At 42.4% G+C, this 27,653-nt stretch overlaps 1 pseudogene; it reads right to left on the minus strand.

The window, feature by feature from the left end:
• On the minus strand, nt 1-26,295 carry LOC107566054 (calpain-2 catalytic subunit-like; annotated as a pseudogene).
• Nucleotides 26,296-27,653: the final 1,358 nt, after the last annotated feature.

A 27,653-nucleotide genomic window follows, 5' to 3' on the forward strand; every position in this document is an offset into this window, starting at 1 on the left:
TATAGCAAATTTTTCAGCAGTTGAGCACCTTAAACAAATTACATTTTTGTGAGCAATTCCAAGTTTAGATAATACCCATCTTTGGTTGATTTTACTCCGATGTTACTCTTGGGTATTTCAGGTCTGCAGCATCCTCTTCAGTTCAATTGCAGGAAATGAACTGATTTCTGATGCAGTTATGGTGAGTGGATTTTCAACTGAGCGCCAAGCAGAGCCACTGCAAAACACAAAACAACACATCTGTAAATGATAGCACTATATTGAGAGGATACAACTATTTTAATCCACGTTCACACTTGTGCATCACCTGCAGGATGTCCAGCTCGATTTTCCCGCTGTTCTTCTTATCCAGCGTTTTAAACATTTCTGTGTAGAGCACAGATGAAAACGTTACTGTAAACCATTGTCATAATTCCTGTTTATAGTTTATTCATGGTAATTAAAAAAATTAAACTGGATAATCTTCAGCAAAACTTACTGAAGAGCATTTCCAGGCGAATCAGGCTGCCAACGAAGCAATCAAAGTCAATGGCGTACTGCTGATTGGCATAACGTGAGATTATCACCTGAAGTACGTCATTGTTCAGATGGAATCCTGTGGAGAAAAGCAAATACATCCATTAATGCACTCTTTATTAGGACCACTTTTAGAAGAAATTAATGACTATATTGTCTTCAATGTTTAGACATTTACACATTTTAGACTCATTACCTGCTTCTTTCATGGCATCTCTCATCTCATGGGAACTCATAGTGCCTGAGTTGTCTGTATCATGCTTCTTAAAAACCTCCTGGTGAGGTATGACAGAACATACACATTAAGTAATTAACATCACTAAATACAATGAAGAATTTATCTGAACATTAGTGCCCACAAAGATGTTTCTCTGTGGTAGGGATGCACAGTAGATCTGTAGCATATTGGTTATCGGCTGATATTACAGATTTTTCATCTTTAATTTACACCAAAATGTATGTTATACCAAATATTTCTGGATCTTTATCCACAGTATGTGAAACTCCACAAGGCCGAGTTTGCCGCTGCCGTCTCTCTGGACTGAGGTCAAGGGTTATAACAGGGTTATGATGATTACATTGGTTGCTGTGTTTGTACAATGAACGGACTCTGTTGAGAATATTAATACACAATTTATTATATTATATTATATTATATCATATTATAAAAATATATTTTGTATATTTATATATATATATTTTTTTATATAAGATAAAAAAAAAAAAAAATAGTAAACTGAAATATTAACTCTCAGGGGGACTTCAAGTAAGTGTTTAAGGTCAGATGGGTCCAGCTGACAAATAAGTTTGTGAATCTCTGCATTAATCCATATAGATTCCATTCATATGATTCAGTGAGGTAAGGATACATCTAGCAGACTGATAATGTGGCGACAGGTTTCCATACTAAATCCATCCGTCTTCACATCAGTTCCTGTGTGAAAAAACAAAAACCTTGTGAGAATGATAAACACTTTCTTTTCTTTATGTATGTGTATATACAGTATATACATAACATATGTATTTATATTTGTGTGTGTGTGTGAGTGAGTGAGTGAGAGAGAGAGAGAGAGAGAGAGAGAGAGAGAGAGAGAGAGAGAGAGAGAGAGAGAATAAAACTAGAAAAGTTTGTTTTCCTACGTTTCGAGGTAGCACTGTCCAGGATCTGCTGTAGTTCAAACACAGACACCTCTCTGTCCTGCAGAGTGAAAAAAAGATCATGTGTGATAATGCTAATGATTCAAAACTGAAAATGACCAGCCATGTGACTTACATTTCCAGCAATCTGATTGAAAAGCTGTTTGAAATGTGGGTCCACATCACTCTCGGATATGTATTGCTGGGAAAGAAAAAAAACGTTTTACATTTTTTTTTAAATTTGAATTTTTTTTTTTTTTAATACGGTTATATATCTGAATTTATATAAACGTCTTTGTTTTAAATAATAATAATACACACTATGTTTGTAAATAATAAATTCACCTTTTTCACATCTGCACTGATCTCCGTATCCATCGGACTGCATGAACAAGAGTCAGAAACATCCATCATGCATTTGGGTGCAAAAACAGAATGTTTAGGGTACAGTTATGATTTATTGGTCTAACAATCAGATAGCAAACAGATGTTTTAATGTAACTATCCACTCTAGGTACAACAGAATCTGTGCAACAGCATCCCCATGTGGACTAAAACTGGAACTATATACTCTCAAGTTTTTTAATTTTTTTATTTTAAGTAAAACATATGAAAATACTCGGGACAAACCTGGCAGCAGCCTCTTTCTCTGCAAACACGCGCAGTATGAAGCTTCCCTTGCGATGCGGCTCGAAAGTGGAGGGGATGATGGCGTATTCACCCGGAGGCAGTTTGAAGCGCTCGCTCACCTCTCGCAGGTTGGTGAAGGTGTTGTTCCCTGCAATGGACTGCTGACGCAGTAGTATGTCAGGACCAAGATGAATGTTATTGCGTCCCCTGAACTGCAACACAAACACAGATGGATGAAATGGCATCTGAAAACTTGCAAAGGTTGTTTAATAAATGTATTGTATAAATGTATGGTACGGAGCCCCCAAGGGGACATGATGATGGAAAACATTTGCATTCCCCAGAGAAACTTTGCACCAAGGTTTTGCAGTAATTTTTCTTCAAACAATAAAAAAAATGTGCACATCTGATGGGCAACAAAAAGGGTTGCTCAACTATTGTAATAAAGAAAAAGAAAGAAAAGTTGGCACACCACAGCTCCAAAAATGTTTGTTTCATGTTCTCACCACAGGTGACGTTTTGAGCCGTATGGCTCCTCATCAGACAATGAACATACTGATGAGCCCTTAAAGGATTAGTTCACTTCCAGAATAAGAATTTCCTGATAATTTACTCACCCTCATGTCATCCAAGATATTAATGTCTTTCTGTCTTCAGTCGCAAAGAAATTAAGGTTTTTTGAGGAAAACATTCCAGGATTTTTCTCCATGTAATGGACTTCAATGGTGGCCAACATTTTTATTTTTAGAAAATGACCAATCGTTTCACTATATAAGACCCCTATTCCTCAGCTGGGATCATGTAGAGCCCTTTGAAGCTGCATTGAAACTGCAGTTTGGACCTTCAGCCCATTGGCCAGGAAATCACATGACACACACACACACACACACACACACACACACACACAACAACTCAACACTCAGGCAACACAATACATAACTTAAAAGTGAAAACATAAAATACCAAGAACAAATCACAACAATCTAACAAACACCTGACTAGAAAAAATCAAACGTGAACATGCAAATACAATCAGTATCATTAATGCAGAAATGCATGAATATCAAACTCTTCATTAAGACCATTCATTAGGTGAGTATAAATCCAAAAGTATATACAGTATATATATATATATATATATATATATATATATATATATATATATATATATATAAGTAAGTATTAATCCAATAGGCTTCATGTTTTAAAAGCAAATTATTGATGTCACCCCCTCTACGAGGTACTTTGACAGCTTCAATGCCAATATATTTTAGTGTGGAAACCGAATGTTTAAATCTAACAAAATGTTGTGCTACTGGACTTCTAGGGTCATGCAGCCTAATGGCACTTCGATGTTGAGCAATCTGCATTTTGAGTTGTCTGCTAGTTTTACCCACGTAACAGAGTCCACATGGGCAGCATGTACTCATAAAATGTGTTGGTTGCTAAGAAACAGACAAATCAGCCCTGACCAGCATATTACATAAGTTTGGGGGTCTTCTAAAGCCTTAAAGACCAAACAATTGTTTTATCCAGTATTCTCCACTAAAGATATCGAAGCCATAATTCAGAAACGTTGGTACATTGTTGACATTGATCCTATTTTGCAAATGATTTTCGCTAAACCATCTCAGGAGGTAAGAGACCTCCAAACTTACGTAATATGCTGGTCAGAGCTGATTTATGTTTCCCTTTCGTGGAACTTCGAACTGCGTCCTCTAGGGGTCGCTATGGGGGGAACGCCTCGTCGTGACCCGTGTCTGAAGCCTACATTGAAAAAACACCAACTTGTTTGGCCGGCGACAGCCATGACGTCACTACCGTCGCAACTAGTACAAAATAGGCGCCGGTAGCGCACATCATCACTTCTTCGTCTGAAGCTTGTGTCCGCAGCATGGCACAAAAGCTAGAGGACGCAGTGTCTCGTTCCCCTCAGGGAACCATGGTTACATAAGTAACCCGAGACGTTCCCTTTCGTGGAACTTCGAACTGCGTCCTCTAGGGGTCGCTATGGGGGGAACGCCTCGTCGTGACCCGTGTCTGAAGCCTACATTGAAAAAACACCAACTTGTTTGGCCGGCGACAGCCATGACGTCACTACCGTCGCAACTAGTACAAAATAGGCGCCGGTAGCGCACATCATCACTTCTTCGTCTGAAGCTTGTGTCCGCAGCATGGCACAAAAGCTAGAGGACGCAGTGTCTCGTTCCCCTCAGGGAACCATGGTTACATAAGTAACCCGAGACGTTCCCTTTCGTGGAACTTCGAACTGCGTCCTCTAGGGGTCGCTATGGGGGGAACGCCTCGTCGTGACCCGTGTCTGAAGCCTACATTGAAAAAACACCAACTTGTTTGGCCGGCGACAGCCATGACGTCACTACCGTCGCAACTAGTACAAAATAGGCGCCGGTAGCGCACATCATCACTTCTTCGTCTGAAGCTTGTGTCCGCAGCATGGCACAAAAGCTAGAGGACGCAGTGTCTCGTTCCCCTCAGGGAACCATGGTTACATAAGTAACCCGAGACGTTCCCTTTCGTGGAACTTCGAACTGCGTCCTCTAGGGGTCGCTATGGGGGGAACGCCTCGTCGTGACCCGTGTCTGAAGCCTACATTGAAAAAACACCAACTTGTTTGGCCGGCGACAGCCATGACGTCACTACCGTCGCAACTAGTACAAAATAGGCGCCGGTAGCGCACATCATCACTTCTTCGTCTGAAGCTTGTGTCCGCAGCATGGCACAAAAGCTAGAGGACGCAGTGTCTCGTTCCCCTCAGGGAACCATGGTTACATAAGTAACCCGAGACGTTCCCTTTCGTGGAACTTCGAACTGCGTCCTCTAGGGGTCGCTATGGGGGGAACGCCTCGTCGTGACCCGTGTCTGAAGCCTACATTGAAAAAACACCAACTTGTTTGGCCGGCGACAGCCATGACGTCACTACCGTCGCAACTAGTACAAAATAGGCGCCGGTAGCGCACATCATCACTTCTTCGTCTGAAGCTTGTGTCCGCAGCATGGCACAAAAGCTAGAGGACGCAGTGTCTCGTTCCCCTCAGGGAACCATGGTTACATAAGTAACCCGAGACGTTCCCTTTCGTGGAACTTCGAACTGCGTCCTCTAGGGGTCGCTATGGGGGGAACGCCTCGTCGTGACCCGTGTCTGAAGCCTACATTGAAAAAACACCAACTTGTTTGGCCGGCGACAGCCATGACGTCACTACCGTCGCAACTAGTACAAAATAGGCGCCGGTAGCGCACATCATCACTTCTTCGTCTGAAGCTTGTGTCCGCAGCATGGCACAAAAGCTAGAGGACGCAGTGTCTCGTTCCCCTCAGGGAACCATGGTTACATAAGTAACCCGAGACGTTCCCTTTCGTGGAACTTCGAACTGCGTCCTCTAGGGGTCGCTATGGGGGGAACGCCTCGTCGTGACCCGTGTCTGAAGCCTACATTGAAAAAACACCAACTTGTTTGGCCGGCGACAGCCATGACGTCACTACCGTCGCAACTAGTACAAAATAGGCGCCGGTAGCGCACATCATCACTTCTTCGTCTGAAGCTTGTGTCCGCAGCATGGCACAAAAGCTAGAGGACGCAGTGTCTCGTTCCCCTCAGGGAACCATGGTTACATAAGTAACCCGAGACGTTCCCTTTCGTGGAACTTCGAACTGCGTCCTCTAGGGGTCGCTATGGGGGGAACGCCTCGTCGTGACCCGTGTCTGAAGCCTACATTGAAAAAACACCAACTTGTTTGGCCGGCGACAGCCATGACGTCACTACCGTCGCAACTAGTACAAAATAGGCGCCGGTAGCGCACATCATCACTTCTTCGTCTGAAGCTTGTGTCCGCAGCATGGCACAAAAGCTAGAGGACGCAGTGTCTCGTTCCCCTCAGGGAACCATGGTTACATAAGTAACCCGAGACGTTCCCTTTCGTGGAACTTCGAACTGCGTCCTCTAGGGGTCGCTATGGGGGGAACGCCTCGTCGTGACCCGTGTCTGAAGCCTACATTGAAAAAACACCAACTTGTTTGGCCGGCGACAGCCATGACGTCACTACCGTCGCAACTAGTACAAAATAGGCGCCGGTAGCGCACATCATCACTTCTTCGTCTGAAGCTTGTGTCCGCAGCATGGCACAAAAGCTAGAGGACGCAGTGTCTCGTTCCCCTCAGGGAACCATGGTTACATAAGTAACCCGAGACGTTCCCTTTCGTGGAACTTCGAACTGCGTCCTCTAGGGGTCGCTATGGGGGGAACGCCTCGTCGTGACCCGTGTCTGAAGCCTACATTGAAAAAACACCAACTTGTTTGGCCGGCGACAGCCATGACGTCACTACCGTCGCAACTAGTACAAAATAGGCGCCGGTAGCGCACATCATCACTTCTTCGTCTGAAGCTTGTGTCCGCAGCATGGCACAAAAGCTAGAGGACGCAGTGTCTCGTTCCCCTCAGGGAACCATGGTTACATAAGTAACCCGAGACGTTCCCTTTCGTGGAACTTCGAACTGCGTCCTCTAGGGGTCGCTATGGGGGGAACGCCTCGTCGTGACCCGTGTCTGAAGCCTACATTGAAAAAACACCAACTTGTTTGGCCGGCGACAGCCATGACGTCACTACCGTCGCAACTAGTACAAAATAGGCGCCGGTAGCGCACATCATCACTTCTTCGTCTGAAGCTTGTGTCCGCAGCATGGCACAAAAGCTAGAGGACGCAGTGTCTCGTTCCCCTCAGGGAACCATGGTTACATAAGTAACCCGAGACGTTCCCTTTCGTGGAACTTCGAACTGCGTCCTCTAGGGGTCGCTATGGGGGGAACGCCTCGTCGTGACCCGTGTCTGAAGCCTACATTGAAAAAACACCAACTTGTTTGGCCGGCGACAGCCATGACGTCACTACCGTCGCAACTAGTACAAAATAGGCGCCGGTAGCGCACATCATCACTTCTTCGTCTGAAGCTTGTGTCCGCAGCATGGCACAAAAGCTAGAGGACGCAGTGTCTCGTTCCCCTCAGGGAACCATGGTTACATAAGTAACCCGAGACGTTCCCTTTCGTGGAACTTCGAACTGCGTCCTCTAGGGGTCGCTATGGGGGGAACGCCTCGTCGTGACCCGTGTCTGAAGCCTACATTGAAAAAACACCAACTTGTTTGGCCGGCGACAGCCATGACGTCACTACCGTCGCAACTAGTACAAAATAGGCGCCGGTAGCGCACATCATCACTTCTTCGTCTGAAGCTTGTGTCCGCAGCATGGCACAAAAGCTAGAGGACGCAGTGTCTCGTTCCCCTCAGGGAACCATGGTTACATAAGTAACCCGAGACGTTCCCTTTCGTGGAACTTCGAACTGCGTCCTCTAGGGGTCGCTATGGGGGGAACGCCTCGTCGTGACCCGTGTCTGAAGCCTACATTGAAAAAACACCAACTTGTTTGGCCGGCGACAGCCATGACGTCACTACCGTCGCAACTAGTACAAAATAGGCGCCGGTAGCGCACATCATCACTTCTTCGTCTGAAGCTTGTGTCCGCAGCATGGCACAAAAGCTAGAGGACGCAGTGTCTCGTTCCCCTCAGGGAACCATGGTTACATAAGTAACCCGAGACGTTCCCTTTCGTGGAACTTCGAACTGCGTCCTCTAGGGGTCGCTATGGGGGGAACGCCTCGTCGTGACCCGTGTCTGAAGCCTACATTGAAAAAACACCAACTTGTTTGGCCGGCGACAGCCATGACGTCACTACCGTCGCAACTAGTACAAAATAGGCGCCGGTAGCGCACATCATCACTTCTTCGTCTGAAGCTTGTGTCCGCAGCATGGCACAAAAGCTAGAGGACGCAGTGTCTCGTTCCCCTCAGGGAACCATGGTTACATAAGTAACCCGAGACGTTCCCTTTCGTGGAACTTCGAACTGCGTCCTCTAGGGGTCGCTATGGGGGGAACGCCTCGTCGTGACCCGTGTCTGAAGCCTACATTGAAAAAACACCAACTTGTTTGGCCGGCGACAGCCATGACGTCACTACCGTCGCAACTAGTACAAAATAGGCGCCGGTAGCGCACATCATCACTTCTTCGTCTGAAGCTTGTGTCCGCAGCATGGCACAAAAGCTAGAGGACGCAGTGTCTCGTTCCCCTCAGGGAACCATGGTTACATAAGTAACCCGAGACGTTCCCTTTCGTGGAACTTCGAACTGCGTCCTCTAGGGGTCGCTATGGGGGGAACGCCTCGTCGTGACCCGTGTCTGAAGCCTACATTGAAAAAACACCAACTTGTTTGGCCGGCGACAGCCATGACGTCACTACCGTCGCAACTAGTACAAAATAGGCGCCGGTAGCGCACATCATCACTTCTTCGTCTGAAGCTTGTGTCCGCAGCATGGCACAAAAGCTAGAGGACGCAGTGTCTCGTTCCCCTCAGGGAACCATGGTTACATAAGTAACCCGAGACGTTCCCTTTCGTGGAACTTCGAACTGCGTCCTCTAGGGGTCGCTATGGGGGGAACGCCTCGTCGTGACCCGTGTCTGAAGCCTACATTGAAAAAACACCAACTTGTTTGGCCGGCGACAGCCATGACGTCACTACCGTCGCAACTAGTACAAAATAGGCGCCGGTAGCGCACATCATCACTTCTTCGTCTGAAGCTTGTGTCCGCAGCATGGCACAAAAGCTAGAGGACGCAGTGTCTCGTTCCCCTCAGGGAACCATGGTTACATAAGTAACCCGAGACGTTCTCAGCCAACACATTTTTTGAGTAATATTCCTTCAGGTAACTAAAAGTGTGGAGGTTGTCAACAATGTAATTTTCTTACAAAACACATATTTTAAGCATCCCTGTACAGGAAAATCTTTTAAGATCAGAGGAACAATTTCTTGTAAGACCTCTAATGTTATTTATATGCTGCGCTGCCCATGTGGACTCTGTTATGTGGGAAAAACTAGCAGACAATTCAAAATGCGGAACATCGATGTGCCATTAGGCTGCATGACCCTAGAAATCCAGCACAACATTTTGTTAGATTTAACATTCGGTTTCCACACTACAATATATTGGCATAGAATAGGTTGACATCAATAATTTCTCTTCCCAACTATTTTTTAAAAATTAATTAATTAATTTTTTCTCCCTTTAGGGATTCCTTAGCATCGTTAAAACGAAAGAACAAATTGTTACATTGGTGATGTCTAACTACTCTTATATACAAACCATTCAGATGTCATACACACCTCATTTGGAACCTGAAAAACACCAAAAAAAAATTGATTATTCAATGTTCACATATAATTTATAATCACCACAAAAAATTAACTACAACAAATGTTAATTAGTTGTAAAGTTGATAGGTATGTCAAAGGAAAAGTGTGTTTAAAAAACAGTTGCATTCTGGATGTAAAATCACATAAATTTTCTCCACAGAATTTGTATTATTATTATTATTATTATTATTATTATTAACATTTCAAGACAGATTTATTATGAGCTCAGTGGCTATTAATCAATATTTCAACTTCATTTTAAGAAAAAATCTTTAGCCAAACTCCAGATGAAGAATTATACTAATCAAAGTTTGAAATATTGCGATTCATCTTGAATATTCATTGTTGAATATTGTGAAAGAATGTTGCTTTAGTTCATGATGCTTTTTTGGCTTTTTTTTTTTTTGAGTTCTTGGAGAAATTGGAGAAAATTAATGTGAAAAACATCTCTGTATTGTCTTTGTTTTCTCCGGACTCCATTTCCCATGATCCCTCACCCAGAAACCAATCACACATTCACACCTGCTGGCCATCAGTCACACTATAAAGGTTGCACTGATCCACACTCACATTGTTGATTATTGTATCGCCAGTATTGTCTTCTTGTTCTCCGTGTTCCTTGCCTTGCTTGTTTTTTTTTTTACCTTGGACTGTTTACCCTGTTTTTGGTCATCTGCTGCCTGCCCTGGCCATTGCCTGATTATTGTATCGCCAGTATTGTCTTCTTGTTCTCCATGTTCCTTGCCTTGCCTTGCTTGTTTTTTTTTACCTTGGACTGTTTACCCTGTTTTTGGTCATCTGCTGCCTGCCCTGACCATTGCCTGACTATTGTATCGCCAGTATTGTCTTCTTGTTCTCCGTGTTCCTTGCCTTGCTTGTTTTTTTACCTTGGACTGTTTACCCTGTTTTTGGTCATCTGCTGCCTGCCCTGACCATTGCCTGACTATTGTATCGCCAGTATTGTCTTCTTGTTCTCCATGTTCCTTGCCTTGCCTTGCTTGTTTTTTTTTACCTTGGACTGTTTACCCTGTTTTTGGTCATCTGCTGCCTGCCCTGACCATTGCCTGACTATTGTATCGCCAGTATTGTCTTCTTGTTCTCCGTGTTCCTTGCCTTGCTTGTTTTTTTACCTTGGACTGTTTACCCTGTTTTTGATTGTCTGCTGCCTGCTCTGACCATTGCCTGATTATTGGATTACTCTTTAGTCTGTCCTGGATTATACCTGTTTGCCTTGTTTTTGACCCTGCCTGTTTTGACCACTCTTTAAATAAAGCTGCATTTGACAACTCTGTTGTCACGCCTCCCACATTATAATTACTGATTGTACGTAACCATTTACCTTATAGATAGTGAAGCCAATGGTGTTCAGGTCTCGTCCAAACCGCTTGTCTTTACGACTCTCTTTCTGCATCAGACCCACTAGTATCGTGCAGCCGTCCTCTCCATCAAGAGGATCATCATCTTCTTCCTCCAGCTTGATCACAAACTGAGGGTTTGAGCAGAATGTTGCTGGAGAGGACAAACCAAGCAGTCAGATGGTGGATCAAACAATAGCTTTTAGTTTCAAGCACATTGTGGTTGGTTTGATTTACCTGGGTTATTCCTGCAGCCCCCTGCGGTGGATCCCACCTTCCAGTCGCCTTCAAACTGGTTGTAGTTCCAGCGGCTCACATCTTCGCTTGAAAGAGTGTCTGGAGTCAGATTACAGATCTCCAACTTTGAGAAGTGCTGTATGAAGTCTGAATACGCCATCCTGACAGGACGAGGAAGATTTGTCAGTATTTGTCAACATATTTGTTACGTTGTTGTTGAGGGTTACAAGCTCAAGTTCTCTTACCAGAACTCTCCATCTTCAGCTAAATGAACCAATTTAGCTTTCTCCTCTGGTTGGACGCTGCTCCACTCTTTGGAACTGAAAAAGACATTGGAAATATTTGACAGGACTCTCAGGACTGATGTTGAAGGAGTAAGATCTGTTTAAGGAAACTCACTTGTCACTCCAAGGGCCTGCCCACTCCACCTGACCCCATGGGTTCCTGATGCGCACCAGCTGAACCAGACGGCCGTGGGAATTAACCTGTAGGTGCAATAAGGTGACAGTCATTAGAGCTCTTTGGAGTTTTTCCTATAAAATCCATATTTTTGTGTCAGTGCTGGTTTCTGACCTCCTCTGCACCTGTGATGGAGTAGGCATGACCCTTCACCAGCTTCAGACTCGTCACCGCCTCCGACTCACGCGAACTGGTAATCTGCTCAATCATTATATTATATGATTAATATAATAATATATGATTTTTTTTCATTTTAACTTTTGACATTTGGACTTTTTTAATGATAAAAAGCATTAAAAGATTAGGAATGAACCTGTATTTCCTACATGACAGCAAAATAATTGTTTATTATTTTATTTTTGTTATATTATTTTATGCATTTTCATTAGGGATGATGCATATCAGCTGTTGTATTGGCCATTAAATGTTACTTTTTAATGTTATCAGTATCAATCCAATGAATAAAACAGGCCGATACATATATACAGGCCGATACACTATACATGCAGTGGGGAAAATATTTATTTGATCCCCTAATGATTTTGTAAGTTTGCCCACTTACAAAGTATAGAAGGGTCTGTAATTTTTAAGGTAGGTTTATTTTAACGTATAGAGACAGAATACCAACCAAAGAATGCAGAAAAAAACACATTATATAAAGGTTAGAAATTGATTTGCATTTCAGTGAGTGAAATAAGTATTTCATCATCACTAAGCAAAACATGATTAGTACTTGGTGCAGAAACCCTTGCTGGTGTAAGGATAAAAGAAACTAGAATACTTTGATCTCCTGAGAGGCAAACAATGCACTGGCATCTTCAGGACACCCCACAGAGGGGTGGTGCGGGAAACACCTCTCTCACATATGCATCTGTGCCTTTTCATCTTTTCATTCACTCAAACTGGTCAAGAATATAATGTTCTAAATGAATGCAACACAATGTACAAACAAGAACGAACCAAGACTAAGGGAGAACTGAGTGCTTATAAACATGAACAAAACAAAGGGAACTAATGAGTAAATTAATCAGACAAGAGATGAACAGGATAACTGTAACAAACGTTTGTAGTCACGGGAAGAAGGAGACGGGAACCGGCGACCACTTCAACAAAACTTTAATAAAATAAACAAACACAAAATAGCGTGACAGCCCCTTGCGGATCACGCACAAACAAAACCAAAACACAAAATAAAATCCAGGCCTGGTCCTCTCTCGTCTTTCACTGTCGTCACCCCTCCTTTTTATCCTTCCGGAGCTCCTCCGTGAGACTCGAGACCGGTGAGTGGTGCAGGTGTCACTCATTATCAATTACTTCACCGGCCTCGCTCCGTTCCCACGGCTCTCGGCCCCGCCCCCACTCGTCACATACCCCCATCGCCCCTCGCAGGCCGGGGGGTACTCCCGAGACTGCGCTCTACTCCCCCCGTCCCCCCTCCAGGGGAGCCGAGCACGGCGGCCACGGTGTACCTGGGGGTAAGGACAGACAGACGAGGTGAGAGAAAAGGAGACGGAAGGATCAGGAGAGACAGAGACGAGAGAGGGGAGAGAGGAGAAAAAAAAATGTCTGTGTCCGGTTCCCAGACACACTGCCGCTTGGCCCTCCACCAGCTGGGTAAACTCTTCCGCGATGCCTGGCGGCGGCACTGGATAGCCCTCGGTGGACGGCCCGACTCTCCTCTGCCGCCCGGTGGACGGCTCCTCCGGGTTTAGGCAGCCGGCAGGAGTCCCCCATTCCCTGCTCCTCCCCATCATGGCGGATGGCAGCAGGCTCCAGCCTCAGGCGAACAGCGGCGACTCCTCCGCTCCCTTATGGACGGCAGCCGTCCCTCCACATTCCAGGCGGCCGGCAGCGAGTTCGCCGCCCCCCCGGCAACTCACTCCTGCCCACCGCCTCGAGCCTCCATGGCGGCAGACTGCTCGATTCACCCCAGCGGCGAGGGATCTCTGGCAGCATGTCCCTCCTTCCTCCCGGGTTTCGGCACCAATGTAACAAACGTTTGTAGTCACGGGAAGAAGGAGGCGGGAACCGGCGAACACTTCAACAAAACTTTAATAAAATAAACAAACACAAAATAGTGTGACAGCCCTTCGCGGATGACTGTCGCGCACAAACAAAACCAAAACACAAAATAAAATCCAGGCCTGGTCCTCTCTCGTCTTTCACTGTCGTCACCCCTGTTTTTATCTTTCCGGAGCTCCTCCGTGAGACTCGAGACCGGTGAGTGGTGCAGGTGTCGCTCATTATCAATTACTCCACCGGCCTCGCTCCGTTCCCACGGCTCTCGGCCCCCCCACTCATCATAATAACTAATCGGACAACTCAGGAAAACCAGATCACAAGGCAAGGAAGACAAAACTGAAAACACAATGAAACATGCAGACATGTAACAACAACAGTAACCACTGTAGCACAAACTAAGATTACAACTCAAAATTTGGAGGGTTACAGCTGTCAGAAATTAGTAGAAAGTGACAAGGTCCTCGCTTTCAGTGACTTCAGGACATCTGCGGCCACAGGGCATCTCTTTTTTCTCAGACTGCGCTGGTGTGATCTTAGTCCACTCTTCTTCCAGTCTCTTCCATAGTTAGGACTCTTGGCTGGCCATTTCATTATTTCTGTCATGGTTCTGAAGAGGGATGAGGCGAGGACTCAATTCCAGGACAATGGGCTTTTATTAATGGTAAAAAATAAAATAAAAGCAAACACAAACTACCCAGAGTGGGAAAAACAGGCAGGCAGGCCGGCCAGGTACAAGGCACCACACACAGCAAGGCAAGGCAGGATCAACAACACAGGTAAATAACACATACCACAAAAACATCTGACATATAAACAACGGACCAGCACAGGACTGCAGACACAAGGATAATAAATAGGGAGACAAACAAGGAGGGTAATGAGGCAGACACAGGTGGAGAAACTGAAACAATAATGAGTTAACAAGATGGGCAGGGACAGACAATAGACAGGAGTCCCCCCAAGGAGCAGATTCCAGATGCTCCACCAAACTAAAAAGGAATCCTGTAGGGAGGTGGAACAGAGGTGGACCAGGGGGGAGGGATGGTGGGCCAGGCCCGTGTGGCGGAAGAGGGCCTAGAGCCAGAGGTAGACCAGGAGGAGCCAGCAGAGCAGTAAGCTAGGGCAGATCTTAAGCCCACCAGGGCAGAGCATGCGGAGCTGAAACCCACCAGGGCAGAGCAGGTGGAGCTTAAGCCCTCCAGGGCGGAGCAGGCAGATCTGAAGCACTCCAAGGCAGAGCAGACAGAGCTGAAGCCCACCACAACCGCTCAGAGAAGGCTGAAGACCTCCACAGCAGAGCAGGCATGATTGAAGATCCCCATGGTGGAGCAGATGACCACCACAGCAAAGCAGATGGGACAGAGGGCCACCAACGCAGCCATGAAGAGACGAGACTCTGGAGTGGAGGCCATGAGGGGACGAGACTCTGGAGTGGCAGCCATGATGGGACGAGACTCTGGAGTAGCGGCCATGACGGGATGAGATTCTGGAATGGCGGCCATGCCATGGAGGGGCACCACATGAGAAGGCACGTCCTGCTCCGGGACTAAATGTCTCCCACTCTGGGCTAGGAGCGCCACAAAAGCCTCAAAGAACAGAGTCTCCATGTTACTCATCCTCCAACTGCTGATGGGCTCATCAAGGGCATAGTTGAACAGGTCCTTGAGAGCCGCATCGTTGTAGTCCAGCCCCTCCACAGCACTCCTGAACTGCATCGCGAATTCCCTCATGTCATTCCCCGTTGACAGAGGGAACTCAATGCTGCTACCTTAAGCAACCAACGCAGGTAGAGTGTGCTGCAGATAGTGGAGGCTGGTAGATGGAGTGAGCCCATCTGAGTCCTTAATTGGCTGGTCCGTTCTGTCATGGTTCTGAAGAGGGATGAGGCGAGGACTCAATTGCAGGATGATGGGCTTTTATTAATGGTAAAAATAAAACAAAAGCAAACACAAAGTACCCCGAGGAGGAAAAACAGGCAGGAAGGGCCAGGCACAAGGCACCACACAGCAAGGCAAGGCAGGATCAGCAACACAGGTAAATAACACATACCACAAACATATCTGACATATAAACAATGGACCAGCACAGGACTGCAGACACAAGGAGAATAAATAGGGAGACACAGGTGGAGCAACTGAAACAATAATGAGGTGAACTGAACAACTGAAACAATAACATGATGGGCAGGGACAGACAATAGACAGAAGAACACATGGCCCCAACAAACACACAACAAGCCATGTGCTCAACAAAAGACACAGTGACCTCTGGTGGCCATCTAAGGCACACCAGCTGAATACCGTGACAATTTCAATGTTCTTAGCTTCAATATACTGCTTTACCTATTTTGCAGTATGACTGGGACATTGCCCTGCATGAAAATTGCAGGCTGATTGGGAGATGCTTGCAGGGAAGAAACTGCATGTTGCTGAAGGAGTGTCACAGTGTTGGTTGTGGTGCCCTGGACTGGCCACTTGAGGGCGCTCTGTCTGTTCTATGTTGTATGTGTTAAACTCCATTTCCCATAGTCCCCTGCTTATTAATTCTGTTCTGATCAGTAGCACCTGTTATCATTTACTTATTATCTCAGCTATATATACCATGCTCACTCTGTCTGTCATTGCGTCTGGATTATATTGTCTTCTTGGTTGGTGTTGTCGGTGTCAGGTTTTTGGATTACATTTTGCAACGTTTTGTTCTGTTTTGTCCTGTTTTACTTCTAATAAACTGCACATGGAACTTACCCTGTTTCCTCCTGGCATGCCGTGACAAGGAGGTTCTGATAAACATTTGCATTTACCCTGCCATGTAGCTGCATAACTTTAAATAGGACTAAACAGTGACCTTAACATTTAGGAAATTGTAGTTTGTTCCCTAATTTTGATTTCCACTGTATATACTGAGAAATTATAGCCAAATTTTTCCTTTTATTAAAACAAGATTCAGTTTAGCTTCACTTTCATTCAGCAAGGATGCATTAAATTTATTTTAAAGTGACCGAAAATACATTTATAATCTTACAAAAGGTTTCTAATAAATGCTGTTCTTTTAAACTTTTGAAAAGCTCATCAAAAATATATCATGGTTTCCACAAAAAAAAAAACTTTTTTCACCAATGTAAATAGTAAGAAATGTCTCTTTAGCAGCAAATATTCATATTAGAATGATTTCTGAAGGATCATATGACATGGAAGACTGGAGTAATGATGCTGAAAATTCAGCTTTGATCACAGAAATAAATCACTTTTAAAAATATATTCAAATATAAAACAGTTATTTTAAATCTGTCATGTCCCAGCATGTGTTCCCCTGTTTTGTACTCTTATTTTGAAATGTATTTCTCAATTGTTTCTGTGCTCTCTTCCTGTGTTCTGTGTCCCTATTTGTCTTTGCAATTTCTTTAAAAGAAAATATCTCCTTTTGCATTAAACTTTGAGCATTGTAACTTTGCAGACGTTGTTTATGCTCTAACAGCAACATTACACGCTAAAGTTAAAAAGTGAAATCATAATCAACCACCCCTTTAACAAGACCACAGATCCACTAAAATATTTATCTAAAGACTTACTAAGTATTTAAATGCAATTTTTTTTCTTGCCTTGGAGAAATATAAGCTCAAAATGATGTGAAAAGAAAGCCAATAGAAGTGGAATGGGACTCACAACAATGGAGCTGCCAAGTAATGATCCCAGCGTCAGTGCTTTCTGCATGAGCTTAAACAGGTGTGGAGGAGCTTTGTTCAGCTCATAGTTCTCAGCAATGCCTCCTGTGAAATCCTCAAAACCCTCAGTGGACCAACCTCCCGACAGAGCTTCATATGAGCCATTTAACCTTCAAAATACAGTAGAAATCAGCACCACTGGTTGGTATATCATGGATATGTGACATGTTATAGGAACATTGTGTGTTTTGTGTTTCAGATGACTCAGTATCTTATTGTTCAGAAATATAGTTCAGGTAAAGTAGTAGCAGGTAATTTGTGAATAAACACACTTACTTTGCATAGGCCTTTTCCATCAGAGCACTCCAGAACTCAGAGCCCTCGGCTGAATGAACAAACAGCAGCTTCCCATCTCTGGTAGGCAGCCGGTCATCAATGACAACATCCACCCATTGACCGTACTGCCAGAACTGAAGAGACGAGAACAACACCAATCAGTCTGACAGTATCCCTTTAATTTATTATTTGAATAATAAGGTTATAAATACTCAAACGAAGTCCAAAAGTCTGAGAGCACTAGTGAAAATAATCAATTTAGCATTTTTTCTAATGTTATATGTTTTTTTAATTATACATTTTATTATTAACTAACAATTTGAGTTAAATTTTGATTTAAATTAAATTATTTAGATTTAAGTTTTTTTTTAAATCCTAAAACATTGTAACTTTTCTTTCAAGCTTAAATTAGATTTTCAATCCCAGATCTTCAGTGTGGTCTAAGACGTTTTGATCCCACTGTATGTTTATACCTGAAAGTGAAAGATGCCAGCATAGTTCTCTGTAAAACTCTGTCCATGTGGAACTACACGTTCCAGAATCTCTTTTTCCAGAGTCAAAGATGCAATAGCCGCCAGCAACCAACAGTCACCTGAAAATGTATCAAATGTCATTAGATTCTTCTGCGTTAAGCTCATTATTTTATGCAAATTGACTTCCAGTGCACTTATGACAGTTACGGTCTTCCAGGATCAACCTGGGCTTCAGTGTTTTGCTCAAGGAGCATCCTGGACCTGAGCGTATGTTTCTTGCTCAATAGTGATGGTTGGGGGCAATTGTGGTCTAATGGTTAAAGAGTTGGACTTGTAACCCAAAGGTTGTGGGTTCCAGTCTCAGTCCCAGCAGGGATTGTAGGTGGGGGAAGTGAAAATGCCGCAGTTGTCCAAGACTCTCAAGTAGATGCTATAGAAAAAGCGACAGAACAGAGAAAACCAGGTGCAAGAAACAAGAGCAGTAAGAAACTAGTAATACAAGACTGTCGCAGATGCGGAAAGTGCCATGAGCCATGCCAAAACCCAGCCTTTGGAACAGTATGTCATAAGTGCTGCAAAAGTAACCACTTTTCCAGGGCAGTCACTTGCAACAATAGCAGAGCAAAGACAGTGCATAGCATAAAGAGTGAAACAGATTCCATGTACATTGGCACATTAATACACACTCAAGTGCATGTGATGGAACACATAAAAGACAATGTGTGGTACACAACAGCCACCATCCGTAGAAATAAGATCCCTGGTCCAGTTAAGCCACAGACTACATCAACGGTGTTAGAAGCATTCAGGGAAACATTCTCCACACTAAAAGGCGTTGTGTCACTGAAATGCAAGACCGACAAAACCACAGCCACATTACAGTTCTATGTATTCGATCAATCAGACATGCCTATCCTGGGCAGAGCAGCATGTGTGAAAAGGATTGAGCTGCTTGCAAAAAAGTCTGTGTCAACCAAAGAAGAGCTGATCAAGGTGTATCCATCAGTCTTCACTGGGCTAGGAGATACATGTTGACCTGACAGTCACACCTGTGATCCATGGATGCAGAAATATTCCACTGTGTATTCACGACAAGCTGAAAGAAACACTTCAAGATCTTGAGAAGTATTATTTCCCCTATAACTGAGCCCACAGAGTGGGTAAACAGCCTCGTTATCACAGAAAAGAAGAACGGTACACTGAATGTATGCTTGGACCCTTGTGATGTGAACAAAGCTATAAAACGCCAGAGCTATTCCATTCCCACTCCTGAAGATGTGTGTAGTAACCTGGCTGGAAAGTCTATCTTCACCATTCTCGATGAGAAAGATGGTTACTGGCAGAATAAGTTGGATAAGCCGTCCTCAAATCTATGCACTTTCAACTCACCATGGGACAGATATCATTTTCTGAGACTCCCATTCGGCATCAAGTCAGCAAGTGAGGTATTTCAGCAGAAAAACTCTGAGACTTTTGGTGACATACAAGGAGTACACAACATTGCTGATGACATGATCATTGCTGCCTCATCAGAGCAGGAGCATGATGAAATCCTTGATAAGAGCAAGAGCGGCCAAGGTGAGATTTAATGGTGATAAGATCCAGTTCAAGGTTTATACTGTGAAATACGTGGAACACATCATCACACCAGGTGGCCTGCGACCTGACGAGGCAAAAGTGAATGTGATCACGGACATGCCACCCCCAGAGGATAAACAAGGCCTGCAATGTCTACTCGGCATGACTAAGTACTTAGCGCAGTACATTCTGAATGAAGCTTTACTCACAACACCTCTAAGACTTGAAAGAGATTGTAAAAAGGATGTAGCACACGCACTGGCGAGTCAAGTGCCAGTAGATTAGAGACCTGCTCCCGCGAGACCCGACGCAACAGAGTGAGTGAATGTTGATGCTTTAATAACAAATATTTATCAGGAGCGTGTATGCTGGGATTTCATAAATTTCATGGAGAAAAAAAGTTACGTAACTAGTAATGTAACTAATTACTAATTACTTTTGAAATAAAGTAATCAGAATCAGTAATTTGATTACATTTTCAGAGTAACTTGCCCAACACTGGTAGCTGTGGGTTGCTGTTCAAGTCTACATTGTGATGGTAGGAGACAAGATAATCACACCTCACAGCTTCAAAAAAGTAATCTTAGAGAAGCTACACATAGCTCATCAAGGTATCCAGGGAACAAAGGCCAAAGCAAGAAAATCCCTCTACTGGCCTTGAATGTTACAAAACATTGAGATGATGGTGGAGAAATGTGCACTGTGCCAAAAACTCCAGTCATGAAAAGAGCCACTCATCACACAGAATGTTCCAGAACTACCATGGATGAAGGTTGGAGCGAATATCTTCAAGCTGAGAGGTCAGTCTTATCTATTGCTAGTGGTCTATTTGACAAAATATCCAGTCTTTGCTAAGCATGGTATCCCGAAAGAATTAGTGAGTGACAATGTTCCATTCGCCAGTTACAAAATTAAGTCATTTGCGGCATCATGGGACTTTAAGCTCACATTCTACAGTATAGTCCAGGATACCCTCAGTCCAATGAACTTGTGGAAAGAGCAATAAAGACTGTTAAACATGCATTGAAGAAAGCGATACAAACTGGCACAGACCAACATCTAGTGCTACTGTCACTAAGAAATACACCAGTGAGAGGCCTGAATGAATCTCCTGCACAAATGCTAATGGGCAGAGTCCTGCGGAGCACAATGCCATGCTCTAGTGCTGTGCTCCAACATTCAACCCCAGAACACATACACAAAAGACTGGTAGATTTGCAATCTCAAATGCGGTATCAGTACAAACGCAATGCCAAGACACTACCTGCACTGGCACCAGGATCCACAGTACATATGCAGACCAGATGTGGATGGAAGCCCGCTGTAGTGGTGCACCAGAGAGATGAACCTCGGGTCTTACACGGTACAGGCGCCAGCAGGAAAGACATTCAAGAGAAACAGACGCCACTTGAGAAAGATGCATCCGAGTCTGTGCAAAGGTGTTGCTCCTAATGAACATTCGGAGGAAATATCCACTCAGACACCAAGACCAGCTGACCAATCACCTGAGAATTTTCCGGTGAGAGTGAATGAACATCCAACATGCCATACTAGGAGTGGTAGAGCAGTAATACGGCCAACTAGATACAATGATTATGTTATGGACATGTGATATGACAGTATATAAAAAAAAGAGAAAGGAGAACAGTAGTCTGTAACAGAATGATCAAAGTATTCTCAAAGTAATTTGAATGGACTATTAATGTTCACAGTGAGCATTTTTGAGTAAATATTTGGTATGGTGTTTGGTTGGTTAAATTAGTTAAATGTTCAGTTAAAAGTTACTGTTTAATAGGCTTGAATATGTACATGGGGAGATTTGAGTGAAGCAGCTTGAATGTAAGAACCATATCTTAGTTTTGTTAAAGAAGGGGATGTGGTGGATTTGGTTTGACGCTCTGTGTTTGATTAAGCTGACTTATGTGTCGTTCTGATCATCTGTTGATTGTTCATGCCTGAGAAGTGTATTTGGTGGTTAGAATGAGCGAAAGTCACGGTGTGTCTGAAAGTAGGTACTACATTTGAATTTGAAATTTTCTTCACGGCCATTAAAAAAGTATGTTCTATATAGTATGAATGAGGGTAGTATGAATGAAATTCGGACATAGTATATCTGCCATGTTGTTACTGTCACATGACCTATCTGCCTCAGTTGCGTCGCTTCCCTGCCATTCATAAATCCTGTCACATGGCCTCATGGGATAGTAAAGTGTCCATCTAATGCACACTTCAGAATCCGGGCAGAAGTAGTAGATCATCTGGGTACTTTTCGCCAAATGTTTTTCGAATACTATGAATTTGGACGTACTACTTACCTCACATACTGTTTTTCGCCTACTATATAGTAGGGAATGTGATGTCTAGAATGGCTTGTCTAGCCTGAAAAATAAGCGTTTTTAACGCTATATTGAGCAAAAGAAACAACATTTATGAGACAGTTGTCAGATATCATTGGTGATTTTAAATATGAAATTTAATCGTAAGCTTGGCGAACAGTTTTAGAGAATTTGATATTTCCCCATTCAAAGAGATAGGAGCTGCACTTGCACGCGCGAGAGGCATTTCAAAGATGGCTGCCAAGTTAAATAAATTAAAGGGATTTTGGTAAAAAAAGAAGCACAAGGTTCACGGTTTCACAGTGTGTATATTAAACATAGGAATAAGACACTAGAACACATCATACTGTATGTGACATTATTTCTGATATAGCAATTATATTTGTTAAATTTGTCTGTGTTAACACCCGAACAACACTGATTAAAAGGCTCTTTTCTCACCTAAAGCTCCCTGGCAGATGTCTGTCCGCTCAGCGCCGTCCACAATGAACTGAGGTTTTGAGCAGAGTTCCTTCAAAAAAGGACAATGTGAGTATAGTAATGGTACAACTGAATAACAATAGGTTTTATTTGCTCTTTGCAAACAGCACACGTAAAAATGTATCAACATGTATCAGAACAATATCATCCTCACACCTAAAGAGAAACCTGAGCTGCTGTCACTTATAGTGAGCATATCACGCACACACGTATGCAAACAAATTTACTTTTCTTAATATTAGGGATGTCAATCGATTAAAGTTTTTAATCTAATTAATTACATGATGTCGCGATTAATTAATTTAATTAATAGCAAATTAAATCTGGCCCTGAAGATAACCCCAAAAGATAATTTAAAGCCATTATTGTGTTAAATGAGAAAAGTGTCAAGTAGACATTTCAAAAAGCAGCTTTAGAAAGGAATATTTTGATCAACTTAAAATGTACACATTTACGTACTGACATAAAAGATGGAACTTAAAAGAAGATAATTTGAGAAACAGTAGGCCTATTTTTTGTTTACATAATGAAAGTCATTGGTAAAACAGCTTGGTTACCAACAGTCTTCAAAATACCTTCATGTTCCACAAAAAAAGTAAGTCATACAGTTTTGAAATGACATGAGGATGAGTAATGATGATGGAATTTTCATTTTTGGGCAAACAATCCCTTTTTTTTTTTATTAAACAATACTCTAAATAAGAAATTAAAACTGCCAGTAGGTGTCGGTAAATGTCTTGACATTTACATGTCTTGTCATTTAAATGTCTTGTCTATGAGTAAATCATTGAGTCATTCATTCATTCATTCATTCGTTCGATTTGTTCAAATGGCCGATTCATTCAGGAATTAAGTAAACGGCTCACTTTATGAATGGGCCATTGAATCATTGGTTCACATGATTCATTGAAAAGGCGGATTCATTGAGAAACGAAGTAGGCCTTTAGCTGTGTGTTGCTCAGAAATGCACAATTCTGCTGTGGCTTAGAGGTAATATTGTCGTTGGCAAAATTGAGCAAAAACAGACAATATTATGATTAAAATATAACACAGTATTAATTTCTTATTTACTTATTTACTTTTGCACTCATGCTGTTCGGGGAAAACAGCACTCGTGTGCAAGTGAAAGTGATAGTGACGTATTCCATACACGGAATTTGCGCTCACCGCTCTTTTACGTCTAATTATTATTTTGCTCACTCTCTCTCATAGTTTATAGTTTATTTACCTCTTCACAACTTAAAGGTGGGGTAAGCGATTTTTCAAAAGCGCTTTAGAAAACTGATTCGGGCCGAATAGCAAAACAAACTTGTAGCCAATCAGCAGTAAGGGGCATGTCTACTCATGATGTGGAGGAGAGAGCGTTCAGTGCACAGCACAGGACGGACATTAGCCAAGCCGAGCGACAGAAAGATAGAGATGGCGGATAAAAAACAAAAGAGGAAAACGTCTGCGGAACAAAAGAAGGCTTAAGGCAAGAAGTAGGACCCGTGTAATTATTGGATCAGCTTTCCAGCGCTGGAGAGAACTCAAGGAGCGGAAGGCCTGCGATCGGACACCGAGGTTGCTTTGTTTCTTCTCGATAGGTGAGTAACACCGTGTCTGCACCGCAACAGCTAAAGTCTGTCTAGTACACTGGATGCGACAAAGCGACCATTGAAAATCATTTGGAATTTGTGTCAATACGTCATAAATAGAACGCAGCAGCAGTTTTCTGTCGGGGATTTGTCGTGTCGTGCCGCGCCGCATCCAGTGTAGAGCATAGATATGTATATATATTTATTGTGTAGACAGCATCACCGTTTATAATGAGTCCCATAGTATTTTGTCACGCCGCACCACTTGCGTCCGGTGTAGACACGGTGTAACATTGGTTTTGCTTTAATTCACAGAACTAATCATTGCCTGGGTTGCGTACGTATGTGTGGGGCGGAGCTATCAAAATAGGGGCGAGACCCTTTTGGGGTAGGGGTGTGTTTGTTTTGGTGATTTCAAATGTCAACATTGGCTACCAGAAATCGCTTACCCCACCTTTAAATAATTAGTCAACCTGATGCTGTTCCAAAGCCATATTAGGCTTATTTTTTTCGGATCACAAAAGAAGACATGCTTGCACTTTTCCATTTAATGAATTGTAACCTTCTTCAATCTTTTTACAAAAAGGATTCAAATGTTCCGTGTTCCAAGTGTTTTTAAGGCATACGGTAGGGTTTGCCAAGTAAAAAAATCAAAAATGTAATCTATTATTAGGCGGAAATCTCCAGTCATCGCATTCGTGCATTTGTATGAGTGGGCAGCAGTTCGCACCGGTGCTCCTAGGAAAAGCACACAAGCGAGTCATTTTGAAACATCAGGACAAATAAAATCATGACACACAACACGATACTTTCTTCTCTGAGGTTAATATCCGTTCTGAGACAGGATTATACAGTCTAAAAATCTACAGCCTAAAAGCACTAAATCACTAAAAGCTGTCATTCACTTCAGTTCTTCACGATCTTAGGACTTTCCGTTAATCAATGAAGCTGTCTACACTGCACAATCACTCTCTTATCGTATCTACACGTTGTTATAATGAGAGGATTCGCGAGTTTGCAGAACTCAGCACTTAACAAAAACTCAGCATTTTAAGGGTTGAGTGAACATTTGACCCTCTCCAGAACAGAAATACACACTGGAGCATTTGCCAAATATGTTTCGCCAATATCAGATGGGGCCCCCTGATTCCCCGGGGCCCTAAGCGACCGCTTACCTTGCTTATTGGTTAAGTCCGCCCCTATTTAACTAATTAATTAAATTAACGCATTAAATTGACAGCCCATATATTTACTGAATATTAAATATATAATTAAATCTGTCTATCTAATATATTTAATGAAACTTGATTTTCTTGAGCAGAGAGTAAAAGTTGTAGGTATCTTTACACCGCTTTGGGTTTATTAAGATTTTAGGGCAGCAATTAGATTTTCAATTTTAACATTTCTAAAATGATTTTATTTAATATTTTTATTAATCACTGAAATGCCTTCCATTGTTCCGTGTGAATGCAAATGTCAAAATTTACCATGAAGACTTAATCGATTTCAAATAGAAATAGAATAGAATAAATACACTACAAAAATAGATAATTAAAAATCATTTTCATAGGGTAACATCTAATTTAACTGCTGTTATTTGAGAAAAATATTGTTTTTGATATTGTCATTATTGATTAATATTGAATTAACTTTAATTCATTCTTTGTTATCATTTTGGCTATATATTAGGTAAAAATGGATTCTATAAAAAACACAAGCATGACAAAAACTATATGAAAAGTACTATTTTTTAAATGTATTATTTTATATTCATATTTAATATTGATATTACCATTTTCTTTAATTAAACTCACTACTCTTTAATTAACTGCACTACTTTTTATTTATTTACTTTTTTGCATTTAAGTAATTGTGTAAAACAAAAGTAATTTAGAGGGTCTCAATATTTACCTAAACTCCATCTGTGTGGAAGAAAGCAAACACACACACACACACACACACACACACACTGCAGTACCTTAGGTCGGTGTCACTGCACTCCTCTGGTCTTGGGGGACTGCTGCCCGAGTTCATTGTATCCCAGAGAGTCGGATTCAGCAGGGAAGGTCGGGTCACAGAACAGGGTTCCTTTCGCCAGACACTCCTGCTTCAGGCTCTGGTAGTCCTGCTTGTTGAAAGGAATCGCTTTCTCATTTGTTCCCACTCCTTCTCCTCTGTCCTGCCTCCCAGAAAGAACTTTTGCAATATTAGACATGCTGCCCTGTAGTCGTGCTCAAGTTTCTCTGAAGCTTGTGTAGTGTGTGTGTTTGTGTGAGACTGATGCTGCTTTTAAAGTGAGAGCTGCTGTACAGTAAAGCAGTGAGGGGTGGAGTCACACCCACCTGTCAGCGCACAGGGGCAGGTGTTGCTTCACTGGTTTAACATCATATAACTCTGTGATGCAAAATTAATACACAATACTTTAAAGCACATTGTACTAGATACAATTATATATAAGCAATCTCTTTAAAAAATGACATATTATGTATATGGTTTTCTTTGCTTTTATTTTTACTTCATTATTTTTATATTACATAGGTACTTTCTTACTGATGTCATAGGTACACTCTTGTTGAGTGCTGTAAAGTGTGACTCAATACACTCTTACTCTTTTTTTATTATTATTGGGAAACCAGGGCTGTTTTCACAATTTCAGATTAAAAAATATGTCTCAGGGAGGGTTTATATTTTGGGTAAAACAACAACAACAAAGCATTTAAAAATATGTCTCAGGGAGGGTTTATATTTTGGGTAAAACAACAACAACAAAGCATTTAAAAATATGTCTCAGGGAGGGTTTATATTATCATAGGTACACTCTTGTTGAGTGCTGTAAAGTGTGACTCAATACACTCTTACTCTTTTTTTATTATTATTGGGAAACCAGGGCTGTTTTCACAATTTCAGTTTAAAAAATATGTCTCAGGGAGGGTTTATATTTTGGGTAAAACAACAACAACAAAGCATTTAAAAATATGTCTCAGGGAGGGTTTATATTTTGAGAAAACCAACAACAGCAAAGCATTTACAGCATTATTGCATTAAACTATTTTTCTTTCTTTTTTTACAGCATTATGCATTGACTGTTTGTGAAAGCATCCCCCTCTGCAGGTTATTGACTTAATATTTTAACATATATTTTTATTTAAATTATTTAAAATATAAATATTTAAATATTTTATAATTTTAGATTTATCTGTATTACAGACAATTGCTTAAAGCCATTAAATAAAATCTTTGAAACACTAAGGAATTCAGTAAATTTTAACAAAAGGTATCAAAAACGTGATGCATTGTATAAAAATACTTGAAAATGTGTGATAAAAAGCTTTTTCAAATAAAAGTCTGCCTTCATCATATAGTTAACTCTTGTCTGAACACCAGTGTGGCTTCACTGTGTTCCCTCGTTAACCCAACAGCTATAGCAAAAATATGGTAAAAGTATGGTTTGGTTTGACCTACACATGGCTAGACAAACAAACAGCACATCCATGTGTACTTGCTAAACATTTACATTCAAAACCACATGCATTAACATGGTATAGTCCTTCCTAACAGCTTCTACTTCCAGTTTGTCTCATTCGGTGGTCTTCAGGGGCCGGA

This window comes from Sinocyclocheilus grahami, unplaced genomic scaffold (genome assembly GCF_001515645.1).
Source record: "Sinocyclocheilus grahami isolate Dianchi unplaced genomic scaffold, SAMN03320097.WGS_v1.1 scaffold1042.1, whole genome shotgun sequence".
Lineage (NCBI taxonomy): Eukaryota > Metazoa > Chordata > Actinopteri > Cypriniformes > Cyprinidae > Sinocyclocheilus > Sinocyclocheilus grahami.